The following is a 20079-nucleotide window of genomic DNA, read 5'->3' on the forward strand; positions in this document are numbered from 1 at the left end:
TGTAGATAGGGGAATATGCGATCCACAAGTATGGTTCTGGGACGAGATGAGAAGTATATATTGTATATATATAATGTTATAGAGGGTAACTTACAGGGCTGTTGTAGTTTATGTATTACCTGGTAGTTTCAAAAGTGAGTTGGAGGGGCATTAATTATAGATGCATTAATAAGGGTCTTCATGTGCTTGTATCTATATGGGCTTGCAAAGTTTAATAGTTTGATCCACATTACCACAACCCATTATACTATCTGCTAGCAAAAGGAGCTTGTAATGTTCTCCACTTATGGTTCATACCAGTATTGTTTAAATACTAAGTCTAAATGGAGTCCCCATTAAAGAAATGTGCCCACCAACAATAAACATTGTGAATATAGTTAAATATGAATATAGCACTATTGTACTACAACATTGAAAATAACCTAGTTATATTGGTGATGGTGAATGTAGTTTCAATACAAAACTAAAACTGAATATCATTATCATCTGAGTTATCTTATACCAAATTTTATTTGATTTAGCCCACTCCTCTCTTGGTGAATAGCCCTGTCTTGAGTAAATAGCTGGAAATAAATCTAAATCATTTGTAGGGAGGCTCAATGCCTGGGATATTCCATCTGCTAAAGACTTGGGGCCATTTTAACTGTAATAGGGTATATGGTCCATGTTTCGTGACAGGTAGCGTCACACTTTTTGACCTGCGGCACCAGCCCCTCTTCGTTTGCTCTGTACCATGGAAGACTGTTCTGATTTGCTCACTTCTCTTCTAGCTAAATTCCTCTCACTTACCCGGAGGCCGGCCGCGCCATTGCAGGTTTCAGAGAGGACGCAGCATGTGGTCTAATAGCTTGAGTGGAGGTGCGGCAACCCGGCACACAACGGCAGGTTATGAGCTCTCCATAGATGGGGATGTTCTCCATGTGGAGGTACATAGATTGGTAGCAAGTTAACGGCTGCTCACCCACAATATTGACGTAGCAGATGAATACTGTTTTACCCAGTTAAGCCTTCAACCGGGAGGATAGATGTTATCGTGAGGTAGGCCGCTGTCCTCTAGCTTAGTGTACTCAGCTTCTGCTTAGACTTTTTCAATGAAAATGGTGTGTTTTGATGCAGGAGTGATTCCTGAAGAGGTAATCGGATATAAGATGCCGAAATCTATATATACAGCTAGGGAAAAAACCTCCAATTATTCAAATAGAGATCGGAGCTCAAGAGTTATGCATCTCATGATGGCCGCGGCTTAGTCACTTCCGTCATCATTCATTTTTTAAACAATATCAGCTACAGTAGCTCTTCTGTGTCATTGGACCAGACATGCTAGCCTCCGCTCTCCACGTGCATCAATGAGCCTTGGGCACCCATAACCCTGACACCAGTTCACCAGTTGTCCTTCCTTGCAGCACTTTTGGTAGGTACTAATCATTGCATACCAGGTACACCACACAAGACTTGCATTTTTGGAGATTCTCTGACCCAATCATCTAGCCAACACTATTTGGCCCTTGTAAAAGTCACAAATTTTTTCCTGCTTTTAACACATGAAATTTAAAAACTGACTGTTCACTTGCAGCATAATATATCCAACCCCTTGAGAGGTGCCATTGTGACAATATAATCAATGTTATTTACTTCACTTTTAATTTGCTGCCCCCTCAAAATAACTCAATATACAGCCATTAATGTCTAAACCATTGGCAACAAAAGTGAGTACACCCCTAAGTGGAAATGTCCATATTGGGCCCAAATAGCCATTTTCCCTTCCCTTTAGTATGTGACGTGTTAGTGTTACAAGGTCTCAGGTGTGAATGGGGAGCAGGTGTGTTAAATTTGGTGTTATCACTCACACACTCTCTCAAACTGGTCACTAGAACTTCAACATGACACCTCATGGCAAAGAACTCTCTGAGGATCTGAAAAAAATAATTGTTACTCTACATAAAGATGGCCTAGGCTATAAGAAGATTGCCAAGACCCTGAAACTGAGCTGCAGCACAGTGGGCAAGACCATACAGCGGATTCACAGGACAGGTTCTACTCAGAACAGGCCTCACCATGGTCTACCAAAGAAGTTGAGTGCACAAGCGTCATATCCAGAGGTTGTCTTTGGGAAATAGACCTACGAGTGCTGCCAGCATTGATGCAGAGGTTGAAGGGGTGGGTTTCAGCCTGTCAGTGTTCAGGCCATATGCCACACACTGCATCAAATTTGCCTGCATGGCTATCGTTCCAGAAGGAAGCATCTTCTAAAGATGATGCCCAAGAAAGCCCACAAACAGTTTGCTGAAGACAAGCAGACTAAGGACATGGATTACTGGAACCATGTCCTGTGGTCTGATGAGACCAAGATACATTTATTTGGTTCAGATTATGTCAGATTATGTGTCGGCGGCAACCAGGTGAGGAGTACAAAGACAAGTGTGTCTTGCCTTCAGTCAAGGATGGTGGTGGGAGTGTCATGGTCTGGGCCTGCATGAGTGCTGCCGGCACTGGGGAGCTACAGTTCATTGAGGAAACCATGAATGCCAACATGTACTGTTACATACTGAAGCAGAGCATGGTCCCAAACCTTCGGAGACTGGGCTGCAGGGCAGTATTCCAACATGATAACGACCCCAAACATACTTCCAAGACGACCACTGCCTAGCTAAAAAAGTTGAGGGTAAAGGTGATGGACTGACCAAGCATGTCTTCTAGACCTAAACCCTATTGAGCATCTGTGGGGCATTCTCAAACAGAAGGTGGGGAGCACAAGGTCTTTAACATCCACCAGCTCTGTGATGTTGTCATGGAGGAGTGGAAGAGGACTCCAGTGGCAACCTGTGAAGCTCTGGTGAACTCCATGCCCAATAGGGTTAAGGCAGTGCTGGAAAATAATGGTGGCCAAACAAAATATATACACTTTAGGCCCAATTTGGGCATTTACACTTAGGGGTGTACTCACTTTTGTTGTCAATGGTTTAGACATTAAAGGCTGTGTGTTGAGTTATTTTGAGGGTACAGCAAATTTACACTGTTATACAGGCTATACACTCACTACTTTACATTGTAGCAAAGTGTAATTTCTTCAGTATTGTCATATGAAAAGATATAATATATTTACAAAAATGTGAGGGGTGTACTCACTTTTGTGAGATACTGTGTGTGTATATATATATATATATATATATATATATATATATATATATATATATGTGTGTGTATATATATATATATTTATTCGATTTCGAATGTGTATATTTGATATCAAATGTCACTTTCGATTTCGATTTTGAATGTCACTTTCAAAATTCAAATGTATATATTCAATTTTTTATGAGCATTCAAAATCAAAATGGATTGCATTATTTCGAATATAACATTTGAAAACATTCAATTGAAATAGAATATTCGAAATGTATCAAAATGTATCTTTTTAACATATCATACTTCAAAAAACTAAAAGAAAATCTAGTCTACAAATATAAATTAGACCCTCACTGGCTGCCAATGCCCATTCAATAGTACCCAGATAGAAGGCAGGACTAGCACATTAAAACACAACCCACATTACAAGTACATCAGTACTTCTCAACCACAGTCCTCAAGTAAACCTAGGCTAGTAGGCAATATTTTTAGAACGTCTTAACAGGAGCACAGGTAAAATAATCAGTAACCATGGTAACTAACCTGGCTCTCACCACAGGTACTGATTATTTTACCAGTGCTCTAGTTAAGACATCATGAAAATATGGCCTATTATGGCCACTTCTGGTTAAAAAACACTAATGTAGAATAGAATTACAAAATTACAATAAATATAAAGATGCATAATTTTTCTAATTAAATTCTTAGAAAAAAAACAACTAAATAAATGCACAAAGTAAAAGCAGGTAGCCACCTATCACTATCACCTGAATTTTTGCCTATAAAAAATAATAGACCGCATATTACCTCTCCAAAAATATATGAAATTGATTGAAGATGAAGATAAAAAATGCATCTTCTCATGGTGTGCAGTCCACCCTCCACAGTTGTGTCCACACAAATAAAAGATGCCCCAGGAGCAAATAGATAGATAATAGTAGTATATAGAAAAAAATCAGTATCAAAATATTCCAACACAACCACCAAACCAGTACATCCTTTTTCTCCAAAACTAAACCTGTCAAATGAAATTTTAACAACTACAACTATAATATTTACATATGGGAGGGAATAAGTTGATTTGAATATTTAAATTTGAATATTAAATAATTCTAATATTTATAAGATAACTGATTTATAAAAACTAATTTGAATTCTAATATTACATTACAAGAAATTGTAGTTTAGAAATACTATTTCGAAATTAAAATCGAATTTGAATATTACATAACAAAATAAAATTTGATATATTGGAATAGAATTTGAATATTACATTTTGAAATCGAATGTGAAATATAGATATCAAATTCGAATATTGAATAAAATACAAAGTCAACCATTCTAATATTAGAACGAATATTTTCAAATGTAATTGAAAAATTTGAAAACAAACATTCGAAAATTGAATGTTAGAATGTTATGTAAACATTCGAAATTTGATTCGAACGAATGAATGTATAAAAATTTGTTTTAGTTTAAGTTTACATTCTTAAACTCTTATTACAAATGGAGTAATGGATTCTAAGCCTCCTATAATAGCATACATGACGGGTATTAGGTGTAGAACTACTGACTATTATCAATGAGTGGTAACAGGGTCTAAAGTAATATATGATGCTGTAGCCTGTCATGAGAAAGTGAGCATGGGGTCTGAAATGTTTATATGGAGTACAAGCAGCAGGACCTGGAAATCTGAGTCAAAGAGATGACTAATTTTAGTATTGAGATTTAATATTAAGAGCCCTGGGCACTACTTGGTAGTATAGGAATGCTTAAATGGGTATTATTACTAGGAATCAAATAGAAATAGAGTGATGGGATATTATCCGTGGCCAAAACTAAAATACTTTTGCAATGTACTCAATACATTAATGTTTGTGGGTATCTATGTCTATATTTGTATGAAAATCGAAAGAGTATAGTGTGCTATATACAATGCCTAATTAGTAAGGGGGGTCCCCCACATAGCAAACAGAACCAAGGTAAACATAAGTACATCAGCAATACCGGCCATGCTGTCAGAGTAGGTGATGTATGCGGATTAGTAATGGTAGAGGAGGGACCAAGGGGATATCTGAGGAAAGTATTCTACATGAGCATAGGTAATTAAAGCCTAAAGCAGAAAGTATTCACATTAATCGTTTCACAGTCTTAAACTAGGATGATTATAATTCAACATATATATGTAAACTCTTACAAACCATTACTAACAAAACAAATAATGTAAAGAAAACCTGTGTGAAGGAGACTTAGTTTGTAGTCAGATTAGAGAGGCTATACCAGGAGTAGGCATCTAACAATGGAAAAGTCCCCTCTGGGCAATAAAAAATGATGGGAGTTAGCATTAGCATATTTGTCAATAATCAAATTATCCCACTCCAGACTTCAGGGTTATTTAGTTGCCTTGGGAGCAGCGTGATCTGCATGAATACAGTCGATTTAGTTTGTAGGAAACAATGACCACGTGGCAATGACATGCTGCTAAATTCGTGCTCCCACAATAGCCTCTTGTATAATAGTGATGATGCTCAGAGTCAGATATAATTTGTGTAACTTGACATAAACAGACCTTGTTGAAGTCTCATGTAACATAGTTTGATCTGTTAATAAGCCTGGAGCCAGTCTTATGCATATTCAAAGCCTCTGCTAACAAAAACACATGTACCTATTCTATATTTGCTATCTGGGTATTTTCTAGGCAAGTATAAAAAAGTTTGGGGATATATACATATTAACAACTGCAGTTACTAACAAAAACAAATTGGCTCACATTCTCAGTCCACCGAGGGGTATTTCAGCTTTAATACTAAAGAAAGACTAATACACTATCCCCTTAACTGGACAACCAAGTACCCTGTTGTGTAAAAGTCTCCAAACACATAATAACTAATTAACCTACCATAACTATTATACTACAATTGAATTAAAATACCAAATAAATAAACTAAATTACATATTAAAGAAACCTAACCCTACTCAAATTACTTAAATATACTATCAAACATTATTACAGAAAAAAACAAACACTAAGTTACAAAAAAACCCCAATAAATTACGAAAAATAAAAAAACAAATGCTCAAAAATAAAAAAAGAATTGCACCTAATCTAATAGCCCTATCAAAATAACCCCCCCCAAATAAAAAAACCCCTAGCCTACAATAAACTACCAATGGCACTTAAAATGGCCTTTTGTGGGGCACTGCCCCAAAGATAACAGCTCTTTTACATTGCAAAAAATACAAACACCCACCCAACAGTTAAACCCACCACCCAACCAACCAACCAACCCCCCAAATAAAAAACCTCTCTAAATCTAAAATAACCTAAGCTCCCCATTGCCCTAAAAAGGGCATTTGTATGGGCATTGCCCTTAAAAATGGCATTTAGCTCTTTTACATGCCCAGACCCTCCTAATCTAAAAATAAAACCCACCCAAAAAAAACCTTAAAAAAACCTAATACTAACCCCGGACGATTCACTTACAGTTCTTGAAGTCCCGCTTGAAGGATCCATCCAGTCGGAGAAGTCCTCATCCAGGCGGCAAGAAGTCTTCATCCGGACAGCCACTTCCATCTTCATCCAGCCACAGAAGTCCTCATCCAGGCAGCAAGAAGTCTTCATCCAGACGGCATCTTCTATTTTCATCCATCTGGCACAGAGCGGGACCATCCTGAAGACATCCGGCATGGAGCATCCTCTTCATACGGTTGCTGCCGTACAATGTAATTTCTTTGAAAGTGACGCCATCCAAGATGCATTCCTATTGGCTGAAAGATTTCAATCAGCCAATAGGAATTAGAGCTGCTAAAATTATATTGGCTGTTCAAATCAGCCAATAGGATTTGAGCAGCTCTCATTCCATTGGCTGTTCCAATCAGCCAATAGGATTGAGCTCTCATTCTATTGGCTGTTCCAATCAGCCAATAGAATGAGAGCTCAAATCCTATTGGCTGATTGGAACAGCCAAAAGAATGAGAGCTACTCAAATCCTTTTGGCTGATTTGAACAGCCAATAGGATTTTAGCAGCTCTAATTCCTATTGGCTGATTGAAATCTTTCAGCCAATAGGAATGTAAGGGACGCCATCTTGTATGGCGTTACTTGCATTGAAGTTCCGGTGTATGGCGGCGACCATATGAAGAGGATGCTCCACTCCGGATGTCTTCAGGATGGACCATCTCTGCGCCGGATGGATGAAGGTAGAAGATGCTGTCTGGATGAAGACTTCTTGCCGTCTGGATGAGGACTTCTACGGCTGGATGAAGTTGGAAGAGGCCGCCCGGATGAAGACTTCTTGCCACCTGGATGAGGACTTTTCGGGCTGGATGGATCCTTCAAGCGGTACTTCAAGAACTGTAAGTAGATCTCAGGGGTTAGTGTTAGGTCTTTTTAAGTTTTTTTTTTGGTGGGTTTTATTTTTAGAATAGGGTCCGGGCATGAAAAAGAGCTAAATGCCCTTTACAAATGCCATTTTCAGGGCAATTGGGAGCTTAGGTTATTTTAGATAGGTTTTTTATTTGGGGGGTTGGTTGGTTGGGTAGTTGGGTTTAACTGTTGTATTTTTTTGCAATGTAAAAGAGCTGTTATCTTTGGGGCGATGCTCCACAAAAGGCCCATTTAAGTGCCATTGGTAGTTGTAGGCTAGGGTTTTTTTTTTTATTTTGGGGGGCTTTTTTATTTTGATATGGCTATTAGATTAGGTGTAATTCTTTTTTATTTTTGAAAATTTGTTTTTTTATTTTTCGGAATTTAGTGTTTGTTTGTTTTGTAACTTAGTATTTGTTTTTTTCTGCAATTTAGTACTTTTAATAAGGTTTAATTGTATATTTAAATAATTTGAGTAGGGTTAGGTTTCTTTAATATGCAATTTAGTTTATTTAATTGGTATTTTAATTTAATTGTAGTATAATAGTTAGGGTAGGCTAATTAATAGTTTAAAATAGTTTATTTTTATTCTACAGGTAAGTTTTAATTTATATTAAGATAGGGATGTTGTAATTTTAATTTAAAGTTAGGGGGTTGTTAGTTTTAGGGGCTAATAGCTTAATTTAGTTTTTGGCGATGTGGGGGGTTGACAGTTTAGGGGTTAATAGGTTTAGTTAGTGGTAGTGATATGCGAGGCCAGAGGTTTAGTGGTTAATACATTTATTTAGTGGCGGCGGTGTTGGGGAGCGGCAGGATAGGGGATAATAACTTTATTTAGGTTGCGGGCTTGTCGGGGAGCAGGGGGATAGAGGTTAAACATTTTAGTATAGTAGCAGCATTTAGTGACAGGGTATAAATAAAGTTGGGAAAAAGCCAAATAGGCGCGAGATCGATGATTGCTAGTTAACAACAGTCCGATGCTCATCGCCCCATACTTGGTGCGCGTCTTTTAGCCGGCTTTTTTTTATAAATAAGGAGAGTGTATTGAGATACGCGGCTGCAATGTTAGGCGATGTTAGGCGACCGTATTGATGACGGTGAATGCAACATAGTTGATGCTGTGATAGATATCCCCCCTAGTGTGTGTTTCCCCATTAACTTTTAAGAGTTTTAGTTCATTAAGGGATTTATTTTTGATTAAACATCATTAAGGGGATCTTTATTATGATGTCAATAATGTTTAAGTTTATTCTATAACAAATGGACATTAATTACTGAATACATTTCTGATTTCTGTATTAAAAAATTAAAAACAACAACTTATTATGGTTATGAAAATTGCAGAATATACAGTCCCACCAACTAATAAAAGCCAGTAGCCACCACTGACTTGGGGTCAGAAATTCTGTAACTTCCAAAGCCATACGGAGCCATATTATTTGGTATCTTGCTGTCATTAAACAACAGAGATTGTTTTGTAATTTTGCTAGGGGCCCGATGATCAAAAGGTCTCTGGGTTGGCAAGATTATTTAAATATCTGATGATCCTTATCTTCCAATAAAAGTTGTATGATTTGTATCTACATTCCTGGTGCTGTGGAATATTTTGGTACTTGCATACTTTGGGGTGTCTGCAGTAACCCCTTCCTACGTGCACAGTATTAAGTGATAAGGTGCTCTGTCTATAAGTGACTGTATAAGACTATTTAAAGGGACAGTCTAGTCAAAATTAAACTTTCATGATTCAGATAGGACATGTCATGTTAAACAACTTTACAATTTACTTTTATCGTTAAATTTGCTTTGCTCTCTTGGTATTCTTTGTGGAAAGTAGGGCTGGGTGATTAACCGCATATGCGGTTTTAAATCGCGATTAACTGCCCCAATTTTAAAACCACGATAGACCGTGGTTTTTATGGGGGGAATGGTGCCTGCGGGGACATCTTGTCACGACGATCGGGCCGTGTACAGGTCAGTCCCAGGCACCTTCATTCCGGGACAATGCAGTGTCCCGGAATGGAAAGCCGCCTGCCAGTGACGTCACACCCCAGGCAGCTCAGCAGAGTGATCTGCTACCTGCGTGCCCTTCTCCTCACTCGGCTCCCCATGTGCTGCCGTGGGATAATCTTTGGCAGGCTTGTAATTCTGGGATATGTAGGCTTTGGCAGGATTTCACTGCAGACTTGCAGAGACTAATGGGGTATGTAGTTCCTATCGCTAGCAATTCTGGGGTATATAGGCTTCCGCAGGATCTCACGACAGAGACTATTGGGCTATTTAGTTTTTTATCGCTAGTGCTTTTGGGATATGTAGGTGTCAGACAAGGCCACAGGTACAGCACAGGTATTTTTAGGATGTATATTTTTGGTACATACAGGATACCTAGGCATCAGCAGGGTTTCAGCACAAACTCTTTATAGAGCACGGCCCTGTGTTAGCAGCAGTATTGTTTCATGTGAGAGTGTTTTAGTAATTTTTAAGAAAATCGCGATTAAAGCACAATCACAATTTTTTTGGGTACAAAATTGTGATTTTCATTGTTGCCTATGTTGCCCAGCCCTAGTGGAAAGCTAAAGCTAAGTAGGCTCATATATGAACTGCTTCTCCTCTCAGTGCATTTTGACAATTTTTGACAGTTAGACACTGTTAGTTCATGTGTGTCATATAGATAACATTGTGCTCACTCCAGTGGAGTTATTTATGAGTCAGAAAAGTGAATTAATATAACAGTGTTAGTTATGCAAAACTGAGGAATTGGTAATAAAGAAATGATCTATCATTTTAAACAATAAAAATTCTGGAGTAGACTGTCCCTTTAAGATTGCTCATCAGTACTTCTATTTCCCTGATGGAATGACCTAAAGCCACTTTTTACCTTAAAAAAAGGGTGTCTCGCTAAGGGGCATATACTGCATTTTCATATGTTATGTACACAAAAAAAATTGTATTTTAAGAATCTTACAAAATTAATATTTGAAACATTCACACAAAAATACACAGGAAAAATGTTTTTATTGTTAAGGTGCGTCAAAAATTGCAGCAAAATTCTTCTCCAAAAATCGTATTTTATCAAAAATGTAAAATTTGCATGTAAATTAATCAGGAATAAACCATATTAAATATGCACAGTGTAATTTAAGTACACAGGTTGGGCAAAAATCACTTAGAAATTTGTACCTTTAAATACAAAATACAAAGCATAATTGTTATTTTTCATAAAATGGGCGTTCCATGGGCGTATATAAAATTGTCTCTCAAATCCCAGATTGAAACTCTCCACCTAATCTGTGGAAAACAGGGTAGGGAAGCAGCGGAATGATGACCGCTGCTTGATAAATATTGACCGCAGGCTAGCTTGTGCGGCATTTAACATTGCGGTATTTAACATTGCACAAGCAGTTCTGGTGAGCTGCTTGTGCAATGCTGCCCCCCCCCAGATTCACAGCCAATCTGCCACTAGCAGGGGGTGTCAATCAATCCGATCATATATGATAAGGCGGATTGCTGTCCGCAGCCTCAGAGACGGCTGCTTCTTAGCTCCTATTTCCGGCGAGCCTGAAAGGCCCCATACTCTTTTTTTTTTTTTTTCTCCATTTTTATCTCAAGCTACAAGCAAGAGGATTTAGTACTTCTATTATCAAGCAGAAAAGGCTGCTGCAGTATATAAAGTGAATCAGAATTGTTTTATAGCTATAGTTCCATGTTAGCATTCAGAGGGAAAAATGTGAGTCACTTTCAAATGCGGCACATTTTAACATAAAAGTCGCATATTGTACTATATAACCGCAGTTCTATTTTCTATAAACAGTTTCTATGTGGGATCTAATTATTGAAAAGGACATGGAAGAAGTTCAATTTTTAATGTATTACTTAGATTACACAGCTGTGCTTATGATAGCTACCACTTTAGTTTCTCTCATCCGTGCTGAACAGACAAAAACATGCTGCCATATATTTTAATGACTCAGGTGATACTTCCAAAAAAATCTTTGTATTCTAAGAAAAATCCCTAAGTGCTGCATTACGTTTATTTTTAGGAAACCAGGTTTGCTTTATACTCTAAGGATTAGGAATGATGCATTCAACTTGGACGCTGACACCGATTCAATAAAACATGTTTTAAAATTAGCATTTCTATAATGTCCAATTTTTTTGAAAGGTGTCTCACATGACACATTGTGATAATGATACATTGACAGCCCAGAAGCTTTCTTAGGGATGTTGAGGAGTATTTCATGTACATCTCAATGTAAAATAGTTTTTTTTTTTTAAATGTTTTTAGACAAGACCTTTCTCTCAAAATATCAGCCATCTTCTCTGCTGTTAAGCAGTACTGCATCTAGACAAACCCCTTCTGGCTCGTATTTCTTATTGTGTGGCATTTGATGGAAAATGCACCAAGCATATTGACAACAGAGGGCTAGATAACAAGTGGCGCGCTAACAGTTATGTGAAAGTGAAATCGAGTTTATCGCAAGTGTTTGCACGTGTTGGAAGTAGCACACGTAATAAAAGTTGATAGTAACCATGTTTGCACGAATAAAAAGTGACACAAAAAACATCAAAAATACATTTAAAAGTAGTTATACTCAGTAGTAACACAATCTGATAAAAAATAATATTAAAAAGAATTGCATTAAAAAGTTATAAGGGCTCAAAGATATGAGTTCTCTGGTGTTAGAAAAGAAGGCCTTTAACATAGAGATATATACATATATGTATATGCATATATATATATATATATATATATATATATATATATTTATTTTATATGTGTATGTATGTATTTATGTGTTAAACTGTATATTTACGGTACATATTTAACATTCCAATGTTCTTCACTTACAGTCCTTTTTAAATACATATGTCTGTATATATTTATATATATCTATACCTGCATATCTATTCCTATAGATATATAGGTATAGATATGTATTTTACATAAATAGTATCATATTTATATTTTTATATATATATATATATATATATATATATATACATATACACATACAGTATCCCACAAAAGTGAGTACACCCATCACATTTTTGTAAATATTTTTTATCTCTTTTCCTGTGACAACACTGAAGAAATGACACTTTGCTACAATGTAAAGTAGTGAGTGTACAGCCTGTATAACAGTGTAAATTTGCTTTCCCCTCAAAATAACTCAACACACAGCCATTAATGTCTAAACCGTTGGCAACAAAAGTGAGTACATTCCTAAGTGGAAATGTCCAAATTGGGCCCAAAGTGTTAATATTTCGTGCGGCCACCCTTATTTTCCAGCACTGCCTTAACCCTCTTGGGCATGGAGTTCACAAGAGCTTCACAGGTTGCCACTGGAGTCCTCTTCCACTTCTCCATGACGTCATAACGAAGCTGGTGGATGTTAGAGACCTTGCGCTCCCCCACTTTCCGTTTGAGGATGCCCCCCAGGTGCTCAATAGGGTTTAGGTCTGGAGACATGCTTGACCAGTTCATCACCTTTACCCTCAGCCTTTTTAGCAAGGTAGTGGTCGTCATGGAGTTGTGTTTGGGGTTGTTTTTATGTTGGAATACTACCCTATGGCCCAGTCTGCTTCAGTATGTCACAGTGCATATTGGCATTCATGGTTCCCTCAATGAACTGTAGCTCCCCAGTGCCGGCAGCACTTATGCAGGCCCAGACCATGACACTCCCACCACCATGATTGACTGTAGGCAAGACACACTTGTCTTTGTACTCCCCATCTGGTTGCTGCCACACACGCTTGACACCATCTGAACCAAATAAGTTTATCTTGGTCTCATCAGACCACAGGACATGGTTCCAGTAATCCATGTCCTTAGTCTGTTTGTCTTCAGCTGGTTTTCTTGTGCATCATCTTTAAAAGAGGCTTCCTTCTGGGACGACAGCCATGCAGACCAATTTGTTGCAGTGTGTGGTGTATGGTCTGAGCACTGACAGGCTGACCCCCCACCCCTTCAACCTCTGCAGCAATGCTTCCTGCACTTATATGTATATTTCCCAAAGACAACCTCTGGATATGACGCTGAGCACGTGCACTTAACTTCTTTTTTTGACCATGGTGAGGCCTGTTCTGAGTGGAACCTGTCCTGTGAAACCGCTGTATGGTCTTGCCCACTGTGATGCAGCTCAGTTTCTTGGCAATCTTCTTACAGCCTAGGCCATGTTTATGTAGAGCAACAATTCTTTTTTCAGATCCTCAGAGAGTTCTTTGCCATGAGGTGCCGCGATGAACTTCCAGTGACCAGTTTGAGAGAGTGTGAGAGCGATAACACCAAATTTAACACACCTGCTCCCCATTCACACCTGAGACCTTGTAACACTAATGAGTCCCATGACACCGGGGAGGGAAAATAGCTAATTGGGCACAATTTGGACATTTCCACTTAGGGGTGTACTCACTTTTGTTGCCAATGATTTAAACATTAATGGCTGTCTGAGTAATTTTGAGGGGACTGCAAATTTACACTATTATGCAGGCTGTACACTTGCTATTTTAGATTGTAGCAATGTGTAATTTCTTCAGTGTTGTCACATGAAAAGATATAATATAATATTTACAAAAATGTGAGGGGTGTACTCCCTTTTGTGGAAAACTGTATATATATATATATATATATATATATATATATATATATATATATATATATATATATATATATATATATATATATATATATATATATATATATATATATATATATATATATATGAAAAAGTACATTATTTTGAATATGAAAAACATTGGAATGTAAAATATGGATTTTGCACATTACATTTCTCAATTTAGATCTTAACACGGTTGGGTTAGAACACATAAAAACTCATTAAGGCATGTTATTGAAATATTACATATAAAATCTAAAAAAATATTCTAAGTAATCCATAAAAAATATTTAGTGTATAGATATCCTTCTTCTTTATATTTTACAGTGTGTGTAATATTTTTAATTATTATTTTTGAAAATATTTTCTATGTAATATTTCAATAATGCTCCTTAAGAATACTAAGTTTTCATGTGCACTAAGGTCCTTTCTATTATATATATATATGTGTGATACTGTTTATGTAAAATACATATCTATACATATATATCTATAGGAATAGATATGCAGGTACATTTTATATATACACATAAATATGTATTTAAGAATAAAAATTACATCGTCCTGTAAGTGAAGAACATTGGAATGTGAAATATGTAGAGTAAATATACAGTAAAACACATATAAACACATATATATATATATATATATATATATATATATATATATATATATATATATATATATATATATATATATATATATAGTCCATGTAAAAAACAAGGTAACAGCACCACAGCACACAATCTTCTTTTAAAGGTGAAAAATCTTTATTTGAGGTTTAGCAACCAGTAAAAAGCGACGTTTCGGACCTACATAGTCCTTAATCATGCATAAGTTAAAATCAAACAAACAGACTTTAAAAAGGGTATCTGGACCAATCATGCTTCAATTCTCAGTGTTAATTGGTTTAACCCATACCTATCCAGGTTTGTAAATTTCAACAACACAGTGACCTCTAGTGGTACCATAATATATTCCATCATTTAAAACCATTATAAAAACAAATACAAATCATAATCTCTATTCAGACCATATGGATGTAATGTGTTCAGACGTTTAATCCACCATACTTCTTTCTGTTTTAGTTTTAGTTCCCTATTACCCCCTCTTCTATGATGGGGGATATGGTCAATCACTTGAAAGCGAAGCTGGCTTACTGTATGGCCCATATGGAATACAGTGACAAGAGTAATGACATCTTTAGAATAGTAAGAAAACACTGGCACCTTTTGTCAAAATATAATCCAGAGATAGAATCATTTAAACTCCCTCCTATGCCATCATATAGAAGGGTAAAAAATCTTAGGGATCACATAGTAAAAGCTGACATAGGTACAACTAAAATGCCTGATGTAAATTACTTAACTACTCCTAATAAAGGCTGTTACCCCTGCTTACACTGTGCTCAATGTAATTCAGTTATTAAAGGGAAATTCTTAGCACAAAATGACAAAAGAAAGCAATATACAATCAATGGGTTATATACATGCCAAACTAACTATGCAATCTACCTACTTAAATGCCCATGTGGCCTTTGTTACATTGGCGAGACCACCCAAGCCGCCAGGGATAGGTTTAGTCAACATAAAGCATCCATTAAATCAAAAGATATGTCACTTCCAGTATCAGCACATTTTACAAATATGGGCCATACAGTAAGCCAGCTTCGCTTTCAAGTGATTGACCATATCCCCCATCATAGAAGAGGGGGTAATAGGGAACTAAAACTAAAACAGAAAGAAGTATGGTGGATTAAACGTCTGAAATATAGAAAAATGGTAGTCCTGGAGAGTATAATTAAAACGTCTTTATTTCAAACTCAGATTAAAAGCGAATGGCAAACACAAGTAAAAGCATAACAGGCGTGGCACTGTCTGGCTTACGCGTTTTGGCTAGGAGCTATGACTACGGCTCCTAGCCGAAACGCGTAAGCCAGACAGTGCCACACCTGTTATGCTTTTACTTGTGTTTGCCATTCGCTTTTAATCTGAGTTTGAAATAAAGACGTTTTAATTATACTCTCCAGGACTACCGTTTTTCTATATTTCACTATTTTGCCAGTGAATCCTGGATTGTTGAGCTGTGGGGAGGTGTGTGTTTGCAGCTAATAGACATTGGTGAACTTTCAGCATTGTTTCTTACCACGGATTGGTTCCCGCTGATTGACACTAATACCAGCCAATAGGATCTAGCGCTCATCGAGAAGGAGAGACGCTGTACATCTGCAGACCCACGAGGACGCCAAGCAGCTGAGCCGGTGGAGAGACGAGCACTTGGAGGTACCCGTGCATCGCAGATCCCAAAGTTTCCGGTAGAGTAAGCAGGCTTGGGCAACAGTGGGGTGATTGATTTTGACAAATTGCTTCTGCAGTCACTTATGAAAGTTTCCTAAAGCTGGTACACCATTTTGAATCTACCATAATATTAGCTGACCAGAAGTGGTTACTCACGTATTTGTTTCTCAGCACTACTGAGTTCTTTTTCCTTATGTATGTTGGATTAAACATCTGAACACATTACATCCATATGGTCTGAATAGAGATTATGATTTGTATTTGTTTTTATAATGGTTTTAAATGATGGAATATATTCTGGTACCACTAGAGGTCACTGTGTTGTTGAAATTTACAAACCTGGATAGGTATGGGTTAAACCAATTAACACTGAGAATTGAAGCATGATTGGTCCAGATACCCTTTTTAAAGTCTGTTTGTTTGATTTTAACTTATGCATGATTAAGGACTATGTAGGTCCGAAACGTCGCTTTTTACTGGTTGCTAAACCTCAAATAAAGATTTTTCACCTTTAAAAGAAGATTGTGTGCTGTGGTGCTGTTACCTTGTTTTTTACATGGACTGTATACACTGGAGTTTGGCTGATACTCCTTGGTAACGTGCACACAGGTGGGAAAGAAACTTTACTAAAACCTATGGTGCTGGATTCAACTCACTTACTTCTTATATATATATATATATGATATGACGAACATTGGAATGTAAAATATGGATTTTGCACATTACATTTCTCAATTTAGATCTTAACTTGGTTGGGTTAGAACACATAAAAACTCATTAAGGCATGTTATTGAAATATTACATATAAAATCTAAAAAAATATTCTAAGTAATCCATAAAAAATATTTAGTGTATAGATATCCTTCTTATTTATATTTTACAGTGTGTGTAATATTTTTAATTATTATTTTTGAAAATATTTTCTATGTAATATTTCAATAACGCTCCTTAAGAATACTAAGTTTTCATGTGCACTAAGGTCCTTTCTATTATATATATATATGTGTGATACTGTTTATGTAAAATACATATCTATACATATATATCTATAGGAATAGATATGCAGGTACATTTTATATATACACATAAATATGTATTTAAGAATAAAAATTACATCGTCCTGTAAGTGAAGAACATTGGAATGTGAAATATGTAGAGTAAATATACAGTAAAACACATATAAACACACACACACATATATATATATATATATATATATATATATATATATATATATATATATATATATATATATATATAATTGCATTGGAGCCCTTTGCAGTTATGTAGATGAAAACATGTAAAATCAAACGTAAGGAAAAACAGTTATATGCTCAGAACGAATACCCAGAAAAACAAATACAAGAGTTAACTGTATTAAATCTTTCAGATGTGATATTAGGGGAGACTGAGCTTAGGGTTCTAAAATATGGACTTAGTTTTGTTCCCTTTACTAATTTAAACTCATTTGACACCATTTTGGATCTTAACAGATTTGTGAGAAACCTTACCCTCAAAACGTTTTTTAAACAGAACAGTTAGAGGAACTAGAGAGGGTTGATATCTCTTTTACAGAGCCAAATGATTATCTAACACTGTTGAGACTTGAAATGGAGTCAAAGAAAGATGAGAATCTTAATGGGAAATTCAAGTCATCCTCAACTTTCTACCCACACGTACTAGGGGAATATATCTGAAATCATTCCATAGAAGAGTAGAAATGGAATTGGAGAAATTACAAGAGACCCTCTCTCTCAAGGAAAGAATAATTTAACAAAAAAAGAGATTTTGGCAATTGATAATCTTAAAAATAATGACTCTATAGTTATTCGTCAAAGTGACAAGGGAGGGAATGTAGTAGTCCTCAACAAGCAGAACTATATTCCGGAAGCCCTCAGACAGCTAAGGGATACTGAGGTGTACACACCACTTGATTTTGATCCTACTATTACATTTTAGAAAAGTCTTCTTACCATTTTAGATGAAGGTAGGGAAATAGGGATAATTGATAAGGATACCATTAATTATCTCAATGTCAGGAATCCCAGAATATCAATTTTTCATCATCTCCCCAAGACTCATGAATCTACTGAGAATGTACTGGGATGACTGATTGTTTTGGGTATAGGGTCTCTACTTGAGCCCTTGGGGAGGTGGATGGAGAAAATACTGCAACCTCTGGTGAGAATTCTCCCGTCATTTCTTAAAGACACCAAACAATTGTGACTATGCTTGATAGCATAGAATAGAGTCCTGAATATTTTTGGATGACTATAGATGTAGTCATTCTGTATTCTAGCATTCCATTAGAGAAAGGAATGGAGGCAGTTAAGTGTTTCCTAGAGGACTTTACAGGCTATTTGCAAACTTATGGAAGTTTCATCTTGAGGGTGCAACATTTCCTTCTTACAAACAATTACTTTTCCTTTAGGGCCAATTTTTTCTCCAGAGATGTGGGACAGCAATGGGGGCAACTTTTGCCCCAGCTTTTGCCAACGTTTTTATGGGTTTGTGGGAGCTGTCCCAGGTCTTTGGAGAGGGGTGTCCCGGGGGGAGAGTATTGTGATGTATAAAAGGTACATTAATGTCCTCCTCTCCTAACAGAAGGTGAGACCTTTCTCCAAGATATAAACAGAAATATGGTGGGTCGCAAGTTAAAACCAGATACAATTTTTAGATCTGGTACTCTCTGGTAAGGGCAATAAAATAGTGACCACACTACATAGGAAGCTCATAGCAGGAAACAGTATATTACACTCTAGGAGCATGCACCCTAAACACACACATTTTGTGATTCTGAAAGGTGAATATGTGAGGCTAAAAAAGAATTGCTCTACAGAGGAAGAATACCATAGACAGTCAGTGTTTTTGTAATAGGGGTTTTCTTGAACATCTAATTGACAGAGCTTCCAAGACAGTGGATAGGATTGACAGACATGAGATGTTGTATAGAAACAAAAGACACTACAACGATCAAGCAAGGGACATGCCAGTGTATGTTACTTTTTGATGATCTGTGAAATGTCATTAAATTGATTACTGTAGTCAGTGTTTTCCAATCTTACAGGGGGACCAGGATCTTTAGCCATGGGTATAGAAAGGTTGTAAATGTGTTTCAAGGAGAAACAAGACCGTGGTTAACATCTTGGCCCCCAGTGGGATTAAATTAAGAAAACAGAAGGGCAGTAGTTGGCTACAATGTAAGGGACACCGTGGAACTGGTAATTGCAAAGTCTGTACATATACCCAAATGGTAAAACCGTTTCAGTCTGCAGTAACCCAGAGAGTCTTTTCCCTTGATATATCTATACCAATTGCCGCTCCAAATACGTGGTTTATCTAGTCACTTGTACCCTATGTAATATACAGTACATGGGGCTTACTACCAGGGAGGCCAGAGAGCGAATAAAGGAACATCTTAGGGATGTAAAATCAGATTCCCCTGAATCACAGGTGGCATTACACTTTAAATTGCAACATGATGGCAAAGTGAAACATCTCAAATGGCAAGTGGTTGAACAGGTTAAAACTCCTTGGCAAGGGGGAGATAGAAATAAGTTACTTCACACACGAGAGGCCTTCTGGATCTTTAAGTTAAAAACCAGGGTACCAGATGGTCTCAACATCCATACTGATCTCATAAATTGCTGGAAATGATGTTTCCTGAATGTCTAAT

Source organism: Bombina bombina, chromosome 6 (assembly GCF_027579735.1).
Source record: "Bombina bombina isolate aBomBom1 chromosome 6, aBomBom1.pri, whole genome shotgun sequence".
Taxonomy (NCBI): Eukaryota; Metazoa; Chordata; class Amphibia; order Anura; family Bombinatoridae; genus Bombina; species Bombina bombina.